The sequence below is a fragment of the Prionailurus viverrinus genome, chromosome D4 (assembly GCF_022837055.1).
Source record: "Prionailurus viverrinus isolate Anna chromosome D4, UM_Priviv_1.0, whole genome shotgun sequence".
Lineage (NCBI taxonomy): Eukaryota > Metazoa > Chordata > Mammalia > Carnivora > Felidae > Prionailurus > Prionailurus viverrinus.
In genome coordinates this window covers 76,268,643-76,280,645 of record NC_062573.1, presented here as the reverse complement: position 1 = coordinate 76,280,645, position 12,003 = coordinate 76,268,643, and the positions used below count along the sequence as shown (strand labels likewise).

Below are 12,003 nucleotides of genomic sequence, written 5' to 3'. Positions count from 1 at the left end.
GTCCTGCCTGTTGTGTAGCCTGCCGTATGCCTTTGTGTCTTCCTTCTCTTTCCTACCACACCTACTTGATGCAAACTTACAGGCATGTGCCTGTGAGACAAACTTGACAACTCTTTGGAGACCGGGAGCCTCATTTTCCTTTTTAATCAGCTGCCGCGGTAATAAGTAAAAGTTGTTTTCAGTGGGGAATGGAGATGGGGTTTTGGAGGAAGCCACAACAAGGGGGTGATGAATGCTTTCTGCTCTGGTATTATCTTACCTGTCACCATTCCCTTGCTTTTTATGTCTTCATTTGTCAGGTTTCCGCTTCTGCACAGTAGTTTATAAATAATCAGGGTTTTGACTGCAGGGTTTTAACATTCTGGAAATGTGGACGAACTTGGGAGCGAATACTCCAGGGCTTAGTAATGGAATACAGCCTCCCACCTCTATTTTAGTTTAAGTTCTTAGGCAGCGCCGCTTCCCTGGCAGCTGTCTGGCCTGAGTAATAAATGGTTGTGGTTTCCCTGCAGTTCCCAGCGGAGACTCACCCCGTCGGAGAAACTGCCCTGTGACTCCACACTCCCTCCCTCAGCTTGGGGGATCCTAGCAGAGGGGGCAGGAGGCCCTCGGCCTCAGATCTTTTGGTGGCCTGTGCTGGGGGTGTGCTGATAATCCTTGCCAGAGAATCAGTCCTGCTTTGGCAGAATGGTTGGGGGGAGAGACTGAGAGGGTGTGTGTGTGTGTGTGTGTGTGTGTGGTGGGGGGGGGGGGGTAACATCACCCACACCTGGGAAGGAGATGCTTTAGACTAGTTGCATTTGTACCTGCCTGAGAATGAAATCTGACTCTTCAATAAAGTTTCATGAACAACTTCACTCCAGTGTGGGGACTACAAGTGGGAAGAGCATGCCCCTGTTGCTGTCTTGTCGGGGAAGCATGCAGATAATTAAGAATGATTAGAAATATTCCAGTTAGAAATATGGATGGGATGCTGTAGCTTCTCCTTCTCTGGGAGATGTGAGAAGGGGTGCTTTACTTAGGCAGCGGGGGCTTTGGAGCTGTTTCTTGAGCTCTTTCAGAGCTGCTATCAGAGATAGAGGAAGGGGGATTTCTTTCCTTGCCGTGGCTGCTGTAACTTTTTTGTGACCACACCGCTAATAACGAGCACCTGCCTGTGGCGGTCCCTGCAAGGGGTACAAGATGAGCAAGACTCCGTTTCTGCCTTCAGAGTCTGTTACATCTGAAAATTGTAGGGTATTGTGAACTCCGCAGACTCTGCTGGGATACCTGGGGCTGAGGGGGGAGCGTGCCATACAGGTGCGCACTCTGCAGTACAGAAATACAGGCAGGGTGCGATTGCCTTACACACCCTCCCTTTAGGGATTCTTTTTGGGAAGAAAGGGCCGCATTCGAACAGATACCCCACAGTGTAAGCCAGTGAAGAAGAGGGGGCTGATAACACGCCCACCTCGTAGGGTTATGTGAGGACTGCCTGAAATGATGGAAGGTGCCGGACATGAGGTGGGTGCCAGGGAAGCGGTAGCTAGTGATATGAACCAAGACAGGTGCTGGGTCCTGGGAGGTAGGATCTAGAAGTACAGGTAGGGGTTACCATGTCGGTGTCTAGGCAGGAGCTGAGGGAAAGAGAAAGAGTTGCTTACACTCTTGAAAGGCCTTGAATGCCAGTAAAAGACTTGGGGGGGGGGGCGGGGAAAGTCCTAGAAATCCCTAATGGATCAGTGACTTGATTTTCCCTACAAAGAAGTGAACCAGTTTCTCAGTAAACACTTCACTCCCCCCACCCTACACTGGGAGTATTACTATTTTTTGAGGCTCCCAAAGGCTTAAGACCAATGAATTTTAATATCGCCCCCCTGGGGAATTCCATTTGCAAGGACTTATGTCTCCATTTGTTTAACTTTTGATCTAATTCTTTCTACATCCGACAAAAGGTTATAGCCAGCCATTTATCTTTTGCAGAAGTGCCTGAGAATGCAAGGGAGATGAAAAAAAAAAAAAAAGAAATCCCTGCAGGGACTTCAATTTAGAAAGGGTTTCTCTTCTGAAGGTATTCTTTTTAAGAGACAGGTAAAATTCTTGAAACTAGGCAGGGCCACTCTCCTCCTGTGGGCTGGAGTAAGTTCTGTAGTTTAAAAAGTCATGCAGATTTGGTCCAGGAGTGGCACAAAGAGTGGGTGGCGGGGGTGGAGTTAAGAGGAAGGGTTAGTAATCACTGCTGAAACTTTCAGCATACGTCCACCAAGAATATGAGCCATCGGGGAATTCCTTGCTTAATCTCTAAAACAAATCCCATTTAGGAGTTGTGGCTATGGATTAATTTATCTACGTTGAGAGCTGACTCCCTGTAAAATGCCTCATTGATTAGATTCTGAGTAGTAATCAGGGAGCCAACAATTGCTGGCCAGATGGCCTCGGACTAGCCAGCCTTGCTGTTGAAAAGGCGTTTTCCATTGCAGGGGATTTGGGGTGTAGTAATGTAGGAGGGTGTGGGGGAGGGGATAGAGACGGGGATGTAAAATGATCATCTCGGGTATTTTACGAAGTTAGTTTCTTGATCCTAAGTCCAAGGGTCGGGGTATCAGAAACAGACCCAGAGATCAGATTGAACACCTATTTAAGTGGTTAAAAACTTCAAAGTTTGTGTGAACTTATTGAGGTTATAAAAGAAACCTTCCATAAAACTATTTTAGGGCCTCCTCACCCCCACAGGAATTTTCACCGTGACCCTTGTTGGCAGAAGCCCTTATAGCTACCAAATGTATAAGGGTCTAAGGGGGTGTTACCATTCCTATTTTTTTTTTTTTTTTTTTAAAGACCACGTATCAGCAGTGGAAAGAAACGTTCAGGCGCTCAGTGCTAACGTGTGGTGGCAACAGCGAGTCCCAGGTTTGAAGGTGCCTGGGAAATGCCCTTGGCTTCTCACTTCTGGAGCCCAGGCAGCTCCGCTTAGGCCTTCCCCTGATGGTGACAGTCTCATTCTGTTTGTAAGGGGCTTAGAGCTTTTCTCTTCTAGCTGGCCACTGCACCCAGAGGTTCTTCAGCCTGGTAACTGGGAGCTCAGAAGAAAGACCAGACTGTTGTCGGGGAAAAAATACCTGATATGTTAATTAAGCATTCTTTTTCTGTCCTGGTTTGCTGTTCCGCAAACTGTTTTCTAAAGTGTGCTACACAGACAGACTTAGAGGCGACCCGTTATTTTTTAGTGACTCTGCATGGATATTGTACTTCAAGACCAACACTCTAAAGCCAGTTACCAAACTCACTGATTTCGTGGACAGATTGTTTATTTAGAATGAGGCAAAGGGGTGCCTGGGTGGCTCAGTGGGTGAAGCGCCCGATTCTTGGTTTTCGGCCCAGGTCACAGTCTCAAGGTTTCGTGAGTTCGAGCCCTACCTACGTCGGACTCCAAGCTGGCAGTGCAGAGCCTGTTTGGGATTCTCTGTCTCCCTCTCTCTCTGCCCCTCCCTCACTCATGCTATCTCTGTCTCTCTCCAATAAATAAACTTTAAAAAAAATTTTATGAAAAAAAGAATGAGGCAAAACTACGAAGGAAAGCAACAGGTTTGATGTAAGAATAATAAATTCTTGGGATGAATGGTATGAGAATAAGGTAAAAATTGTGAATATAGCCCTTGAAATCCGAGTCTTGGGAAATACTGCTTAAAATATGAGTGTGACATTTAGTTATGGAGAGCTGAGTATACCTTGACCACACCTTCAGGAATGTCAGACACAGAATGACCCAGAAAAGCCAGGAAAGTTGAATTTGACAGGTTTTATGTCTTACATGTACATCTTGCTCTTGCCTACCCGGCTCTTTTTTATTGCAGACAGTATATTTGTGAAGCTCTCTGATATCTTGCTTGATTCTCATTCCTTTCTCTGCTCCCCACAAGCCCTTCTGAACACTTTAAGGTCTGTGGTGTGACTTTTGTGAAAGAATGGAGGAAAAACTTAGGTACTGCAGGGGGCACCCTCTGCTATGCAGTGCATCTTGCTGAAGAAGGGAGAGGACCAAATAGCCTCACATGTAAATGCATTTATTTTATTTTATTTCATTTTATTTTTTTAAAGATTGTTTTTTTTAAAGCAATCTCTACACCCCACATGGGGCTCAAGCTCACAACCCTGAGGTCAAGAGTTGCATGCACGCTTTAGCGACTGAGCCAACCAGGTGCCCCAAATGCACTTAATTTTTAAAAAATGTAGCCTATGTTGGTCTGTAAAATAGGCTTTAACAAGGATTGTAGTAGGAATTAGAAGTCTTGAGGTTAAAAAAAAAAAAAAAAAGTAACCCTGCTTTGACCTAGAGAAAGGAGCAATTGAAGTTCATGGTCATAGTAGGTAAATAAAACCAGAATAGAAAACACTTTGTTTCAGTCACCAAAATCCTTAATTGTGTGTGTGCGTGCACGCCTTTTACGCGAAATTCTAAGCCTTCAATTAGTAACTTGTACTTCAGTCATTTTAAATCCGTGCAGATATTTGTTGAGTGCCTCTGCCAGATGGTTACAGTTAAATCAGGTCAGGTCTTTAACCTTAAAAATATAATGCAGCCTTTCTTAATCACTTATACGCCTTCTACATTTTTAAGTAAACTACCCAGTCCTGTACGACGTGAGGCTCAACCTCCTGACCCCAAGATCGAGAGTCCTAGGCTCTACCGACTGAGTCAGCCAGGCACTCCTGCCCGTACCTTATACATTTTAGACCGTAGCAATATACATTTTTACCATAATGAATATTTATTTTAACTTTCAGGCTAATATTTAGCCTAATTAGAATAGTCATGGATTACAGTGTTTCTGTTTCTCTTTCCCCAACATTGCGTATGTGTGGGAGGAATACTAGTAGTGGTGACAGCATACAATTCACAGATCTTTTGTGAATAAAATATATGTTGTAAAGTTTATTTTCAGAGAGAGAAGGAAAGGGAGAGAGAGAGAGAGAGAGAGATAGTACAGAGTCCGACATGGGGCTTCAACTCATGAACCACAGATCATGACCTGAGCCAAAACCAAGAGTCAGACACTCAACCAACTGAGCCACCCAGGTGCCCAAAGTATTTGTGTTTTAGGAAGCTGAACTGACAGATTTCAAGTTACACCATTAATCATGACAAAGATCTCATGTCACATCCTTGAATGCAGTTTTCTAAATTTTACCTCTATGCATATGTAAAGTCAGACCTTAGAATTAATAGGGCAATTATTATTTTCTATTGTAGACTTTAATCAGCCATATGAAATATATACATTATGTTCACAAGAAAAAGATGGCATCATCTTTTGAAAGCTTAATTATAGTATGCCTCATCTGATGGACACCCCATATGAGACTAAATATATAGTTATATATTTATAGTTAGTGACAAGTCAAAGGCATTTGGAGGAAGATGTATAATACATTGTGAGAGAATTATGGGGATAGTTCCTGGTAAGTAACAGTTACTAGGCTGTAATTAACAGATAATGATTAAAGTCCAGCTGTATCTTTGCCATTGTATTAAAGAAAACCTTTGGTAGAGATGAGAGAACACTGCAGATACTCTAGATTTTGCCATTTGAGTTGAAGGTGAACAGGAGAAATAATGTTTTCTAGTAAAAGAACTTTTTTAGGACGTGTAACTTTTTTTAAAAGTTTATTTATTTATTTTGGGGGGTGGAGGGGCAGAGAAGGAGAAAGAGAATCCCTATCAGGCTTCCTCCCTATTAGCGTGGAGCCCGATGCTGAGCTCGATCTCATGAATTGTGACCTGAGCCGAAATCAAGAGTTGGACACTTAACTGACTGAACCACCCAGGTGCCCCTAGGACCTGTAGCTTCTAAGACCTTTGTTCCTCTGAGGAGGAAATAATGTTCCGGATATGGCTTTGTTGAGAACCATTTGTTGAGAGCCATTTATTATCACAGAAGTAAAGGAAGTGTTCCAAGTTCTAGGTTGTGGGGTTTCTTTTGTGCCTTAATGTGGAGCACACCTAAGACCCGGAGGCTGTGTTGGGAAAGAGGGTAGTCTACGCTGCGAGAGGCAACCAGCCCATTCTTCGTCCTTGGAAGACAGTTCACAAATATATGTGGATGTGGCAGCAGCAGAATGAAATTATTTGGGGGAATTAATTAGCAAAACTAACCATTTCTGTTTGTGAAAGAATGACTCGTTTAGATGGAACTTCCCTGTGAGCTCATTTTTAGAAGCCCGGTTCCTCCCTTACCCTTCTTCCCTCAGGCTGAATCAGTTTCCTTCTCGCCCATGATTGGTTAGTGTGCACATGCCAGTATTTATTAGAGCCCTTATCACGTCTGCTACATGCCGGTCACTTCCTGTCTGCCATGAGCCTTTCCTTGGTCTGAGTCATCTGGGTCACCCCAGAAGCTGATGGGGCATCAGACATACCCACTACGCTTAGCACACCCAACTGACTGGATCTGGGGAAGGCTTTTGTTTCATAAACCAATAAGAATTGAAGACTCACTGGGAACTCAGAAGAGTGGATTCCTGACATTTATATAGTGAATGAGATGGTTTGTAGTAAGAAAGAGACCTGTCGAGTTATATACTAACCTTTTCTGTAGCGGTGTATAAGCTGTACCACTAATTAGTTGGGTGGCTTCAGGTAAGGCACGTAAATTTAGTTTCTCTCTAGGGAAATGAGTAGTTCGATTTGAAGGTCTCTGAAGTCTTCTCAGTGGTTGGGTGTAAAGCCTAGAGAACATTCTAAGTAACTTCTATTGGTTCTTGTCATCTTAAAGTGCTTCCATGCACTTTAAAAACCTTGTGTTTGTTTGTTTCTTTTAAGAAAAGGTCCAGTGGATTTTCTCTGAAAGATATTTTTCTAACAGATAAACTGAGAACTCAAGAGTGGCAATAGCTGTTCTGCTCATGAAGTGCTGGAAAGATCTATTATTCAGTTGCAGCTTAAATAATGCACCATCACAGTGTGTGCCGTATTCTCTTCCTTGCTCTGCAGCCCAAGCCAATATCTGTAGTCATCTCGAGTCGCTTAAGAATCGTTCTTTCTTTTTCCTCTTCCCCTCCAGTGTTCCCAGTAAGCGCTACCTACTGGGAGTCTCCCACACCCCCTTCTTTTCCTGTGGACTTCTCTTACAAGGGCCACATCACCTGCAGCAGGAGTGTGGAAAGTAAGGTGGAAGCCTGCAGCTGGGAGCCCGTTCTGGTTGGTTCTTCATAAACCGCTGAAGATGAGCCTCCTGGTTACTGTCGCAGGACCTCACTGTTCACTGCCTGACGTAAAATCACTCACTGTCACTCAACTTTGAGCATCACTTCAGGCAGAGCACTTTGCCTACTTTGGGTTGGTCTGTTTAGTGTCTGGGTGAGTTTTAACAAGGGAGAGAAATTTGTGGCATCCTAGACACCCGTTGAGATTTTCCAGAAATGGAACTGGAAACATTTGTGCTCTTCCTTCTGGTGTTATTGTTAGAGTCTAAAACCAGGCAAGCAACGACATGGTGAAATGAAGAGGTACCAAGTTCATCTTAAATACCGGTGGCCTTCTTTCTTTTTTAAAAAAATTTTTTTTAAATGTTGTTATTTATTTTTGAGACAGAGAGAGACAGAGTATGAGCAGGGGAAGGGCAGAGAGAGATGGAGACCCAGAATCCGAAGCAGGCTCCAGGTTCTGAGCTGTCAGCACAGAGCCCGATGCGGGCCTCGAACCCACGGACAGTGAGATCATGACCTGAGCCGAAGCCGGATGCTTAACCGACTGAGCCACCCAGGCGCCCCCAGTGGCCTTCTTTCTAGCAGACCCAAATCTGAATTTTAGTCAAAGGTCTGGGAGAAATATTTAGTCTACTTATGCTGCTTAAGTGCATAGTTTGCAAATGTCTTTACCAGAGTCAGGAAGAGGCAGGAAAAGTGGACTCAGTTTCTACCAAAGAACTGAGGTTAAAAAAAATGTGCCTGAAACAGAAAAATTTTCCCAGAGAAACAGTGGCATCTGGGGTCTGTCCTCACAAGCTCGTTTTCTCATATTGGAGCTTCTCTTATATTGTTACTTTCCTGGCATTTTGTTGAAGTATAATGTACACACAGTAAAATACACAGATCTCCAAGTGGACAGCTTGATAAATTTGTTTTTGTTTGTGTTGTGCATGTAGCACAAGCCCCACCATTTTAACCATTTTGAAGTGTACAGTTCAGTGGCATTTAGTGCATCCACAATATTGTGCATCCACCACCATCTGGTTCCAGAGCTGGACGGACTCCTACATGAATGTGTGATTACCACCTAGATCAAAAAACAGGACTTTCCATCACTCTAGAAGGTTCTCTCTTGCTACTTCTTCCTACTGTTACCACCCCACCCACAAGGGAACCTCTCTTCTGACTTCTCTCACCAGTGGCTTCTTTTCTTCAGTATAACCTCCTTGATGTGCATCTGTGTTATGTGATTCAGTAGTTCTTGTTTGCTGCTGTGTAGTATTCCATTTATCGCTGGAATCTCTTGTCTCTTTTTTTCCTATTATGAATGAAGCTGCTGTGGAAATCACCAACACGTTGCTTTGTGGCCTCGCACACTCATTTCTCTTGTCTAAATTCCCAGGAGTAGAGTTGCTGGGTCATGCATAGGGGATATGTTTGACTTTCATTCTGTAATTCTGAAGTTGGACAGACCTGGGTGTGAATTCCTTCGTCCTGCCGCTTGCTTGCTCTACCTCAGGCAATTTATTTTTTCTGTGTTTGGTTTTCTCAGCTCTACAGTGGGCACTGTGTACCTGCTCAGTCAGGGCTCGGTGAAGAAAACAGACATCATTTTGGCTATTTCACGGAGAAAGGAATTTAATGGAGACAATTAAGTGCCTACAAAACAAGAGACTGGAGGGATGAAAACCAAGGGCACTCCACTGGCTTTCATATTTGTGTCCCCCTGCCTGGAAAGTTAGAAAGCTGCTGCGGCTCAGAGCCAGGACCTTGAAACACCTTCTACCTTCTCGGTCTTTTCAGTCCAGAGGTGGCTGAAATGGTAGGGAATTAACGATAGGTGCAAAGCTCAGGTCTGGGAAGTCCAGTTTTGCCTGCCACTGCTGGCCATCTGCTTTCCTTCTCCGTCCAGACCTTAAACAAGTGCACCCTGTTGGCAAGAGGGCTGGGGTTTCTGGCCTCTGGGAGCAAGGGAAGATGAGTGCCAGCCAACAAGAAATGGGATAGACACCTCCTGGGGTTGCACTGGCAACCTGAATGACAGTGGTTATAACTTCTTAGTATCCTCATTGTTACAGAAGAACAGCATGCCAAAGCGGTCATAAGACTGCTTTCTGTAACTTACATTCTGAATCCGTCCTTTGACTTTATAGTCACCTGCTGGATCATGGATGCTGCTGTAAGACCCACCTGTCACATAACTGTTTCTCCGAAGGGCCTCAGCTTCTTCTGCTCTTGGTCTGTGATTCTAGGTACTTCTCTATATGAGTAAGCTTGAGAAATTATAATTTGCAAGCCTACCAATTAATGCAGAAGCTGAAAGGTGACTTAATTCTAAGAACAGCTGCTTTGATGTATTCTTTATGAAGCTTAATGAGTGTTTTCTTCTGGAAGTCCTTCTGATTTGTTAGTTTTTAATAAAGTAAGGGGTGATGTATAAATCTTATTGATAGATGGGCTAAAAAGGACGTTCCCTTTTTCTGTCTTTAACTTTCATTATCTTTTGACAAATGAAATGGAAAGAGATTAGATTTTTATACTATTTGGTGCCTCGAATCTCATGCAGGCAGCACACTCTAGTCTACTAAAACATTTGGCAATGGTGACTGTCCTTTTTCTAGCTTATGTTATGAAATGTGAGCTATAGTGTATTGCTCTTAAGACATTTAAACATCTTGAACTAACTGAATCCATTTTTTACTTCCTAGGGACCTTACTATTACTGCTTTTAGGGGGTTGGCCAAGTGATTTATTGATTAAGATTTCATTGTAGGCTTGTATCTATAGTGCTACTTCTGAAGGCTCCTTGCAGAGAAATGTGAAGCGATAGGAATGCAGATATTCTAAGTGCCAAGATAAGCATGACCAGTAACTTCATTTCAGCCCCTGGTGTAGCAGTTAGAGTGAGCTGGCTTTGCAAAGCTTGCTTACATTTGATTGTGTTAGAAATATATTGACAGAATCCCATTTTCTCTCTTTTTAGCCAGACTTACCCAGTCGGCCAGGGCTAACAATGGATGTCCAAACAGTTTACAGTGGTTAACACAATGGACAAAGGGTTTCACTGTTTGGAGAGTGGAAAAGAGAGCTGATGGGGAGCTTCTTAAGGGCACTGACCTAATTCACTCCTTCAATGAAAATGATTAGTTTTAAATATATATGTATTCTGATCCAGGTGTTTATAAATATTTAAGCTAGTAGTATTACAGCCTCAGGAAGGGATGTGTGGTGGTGCTTTGTGTATTTTGGAAAGTACAGCCTTTATTTTTATTTGACAGTGGCCCTTAGATTTTTTTTTTTTTTTTTGTAAGTTCTGGCACGAACTGATTTTCCACAAAAGTTAGGGAATTCACACATCACCTTCCTCCATCCTGAAACCTCCTCACATTCAGGAATTTTAGTCATCCTCTTTTTAAAGATAAACTTCCCTGTGAGCCTTTCTTCTGTAAAATGTGGAGAAACAGAACTGGGTTAAAAATAAAGTTAGTTCAGGCATTGCTAAATGTCTGAGTATCGTGTTTATGATTTACTTTGTCCAGGAAACATAAATTGCCAATGCTTTTGCTATTTATTACCACAAAATATTTGCAGTCAGTATGCACTGTCTCAAAGAGTATCTCTCACCTATTAATAGAACAGAAGCAAAGGAGAGTGCGCACGTCACTGTGAGGTAAAAAAGCTCACTGGGCTTAGTTGTAAGCTCCAAGTAACAACTGCATTGTTGTTCTAAGTGGTCTTTAAGTATGATTGGATGATTAAATATAAATGTTGACCTGACTGGATTATATCCCAGCCGTGAACTGTCCTGAAAAAAACAGCAGTAACCTGTCACTCCCGACAGTTACCAGACTTGTTCTTTTGGCTTTGTATTTGGGATAATGATTTATGCAGTGAAATATCACAGAAACTGGGGTGCTGTCATGTCTGTCTGTCTCTTTCATCTGTTTCAACCTGGATATATTGGCTCTATTTGTGTCGTCTGCTACATAGATAGTCCGTTATCTTCGTAAGAAGCAATACAAGCTTTTTGATTGGGATGAACTTGATCAAAACAAATGCTTGGAAACAATGAATTGCAAAAAAAGTCCTGAGATCTAAACTTCAGTGCATGTGTTTATCCTTTCAGAATGGCAGACTGTTTTCTGGGGGGGTTGGGGGGTGGGCTGTGTTCTGCCTAGTGTTGGGAGGGGTATCAGTCTCAGTCTGGGGGTTGATTATGGGTTCTTGAGGGCAGGTCTGGAGTTCGCTTTCCTAGTCCAGACATCATCACATTGTTGCTCAGTCAGTGAAGGAAAGCACAAGGAAGACAATGGAGCAGGTAAGTCCTACAGGACTGAAGTGTGATTCGTATGGGTGTGTATACTCTCCCTCTTCTTACCATATTCCCAGCCCTGCAAAAAAGTACCTTGTAGGTGGCTTGGAGACTGTTTGAAATAGCAACTTTTCATTATTGGACCAACAAATCTAAAAGACAAAACAAAACACAACAAGAAACCCCACCACATCTAAAGTACGCATTAATAGTATGCATTGCAGAACAGCTCTGAGGCTGTGTCCTTCATTTCTACAACTATGGGTGTATTGGGGACAGACCCACTCTACTCAGTTCCCAAGTATTCAGCAAAACTGATGTTTGTGAAAAATGCCTAATCATGAGGGGGCCCAGGTTTTGCTCTATGCTGTAGGACTTCTAACTTTCCTCTAGTGAAGTGGGGGGAGGAAGCATGTGACTGACGTTGTGTTAGACCTTTGGTGCAGATCTCACTGACTGATTCCACCCACTTGGAAGTGGGTGTTAAAACCTGATTTGATAGGTGAGGAAAGTGAGGCTCAGAA

The 12,003-nt window shown here is 43.2% G+C and overlaps 1 protein-coding gene across 5 annotated transcripts in view; it reads left to right on the top strand.

The window, feature by feature from the left end:
• Window positions 1–12,003, top strand: part of TJP2 (tight junction protein 2) — a 145,769-nt gene that overhangs the window by 51,511 nt on the left and 82,255 nt on the right. The window lies entirely within an intron of this gene.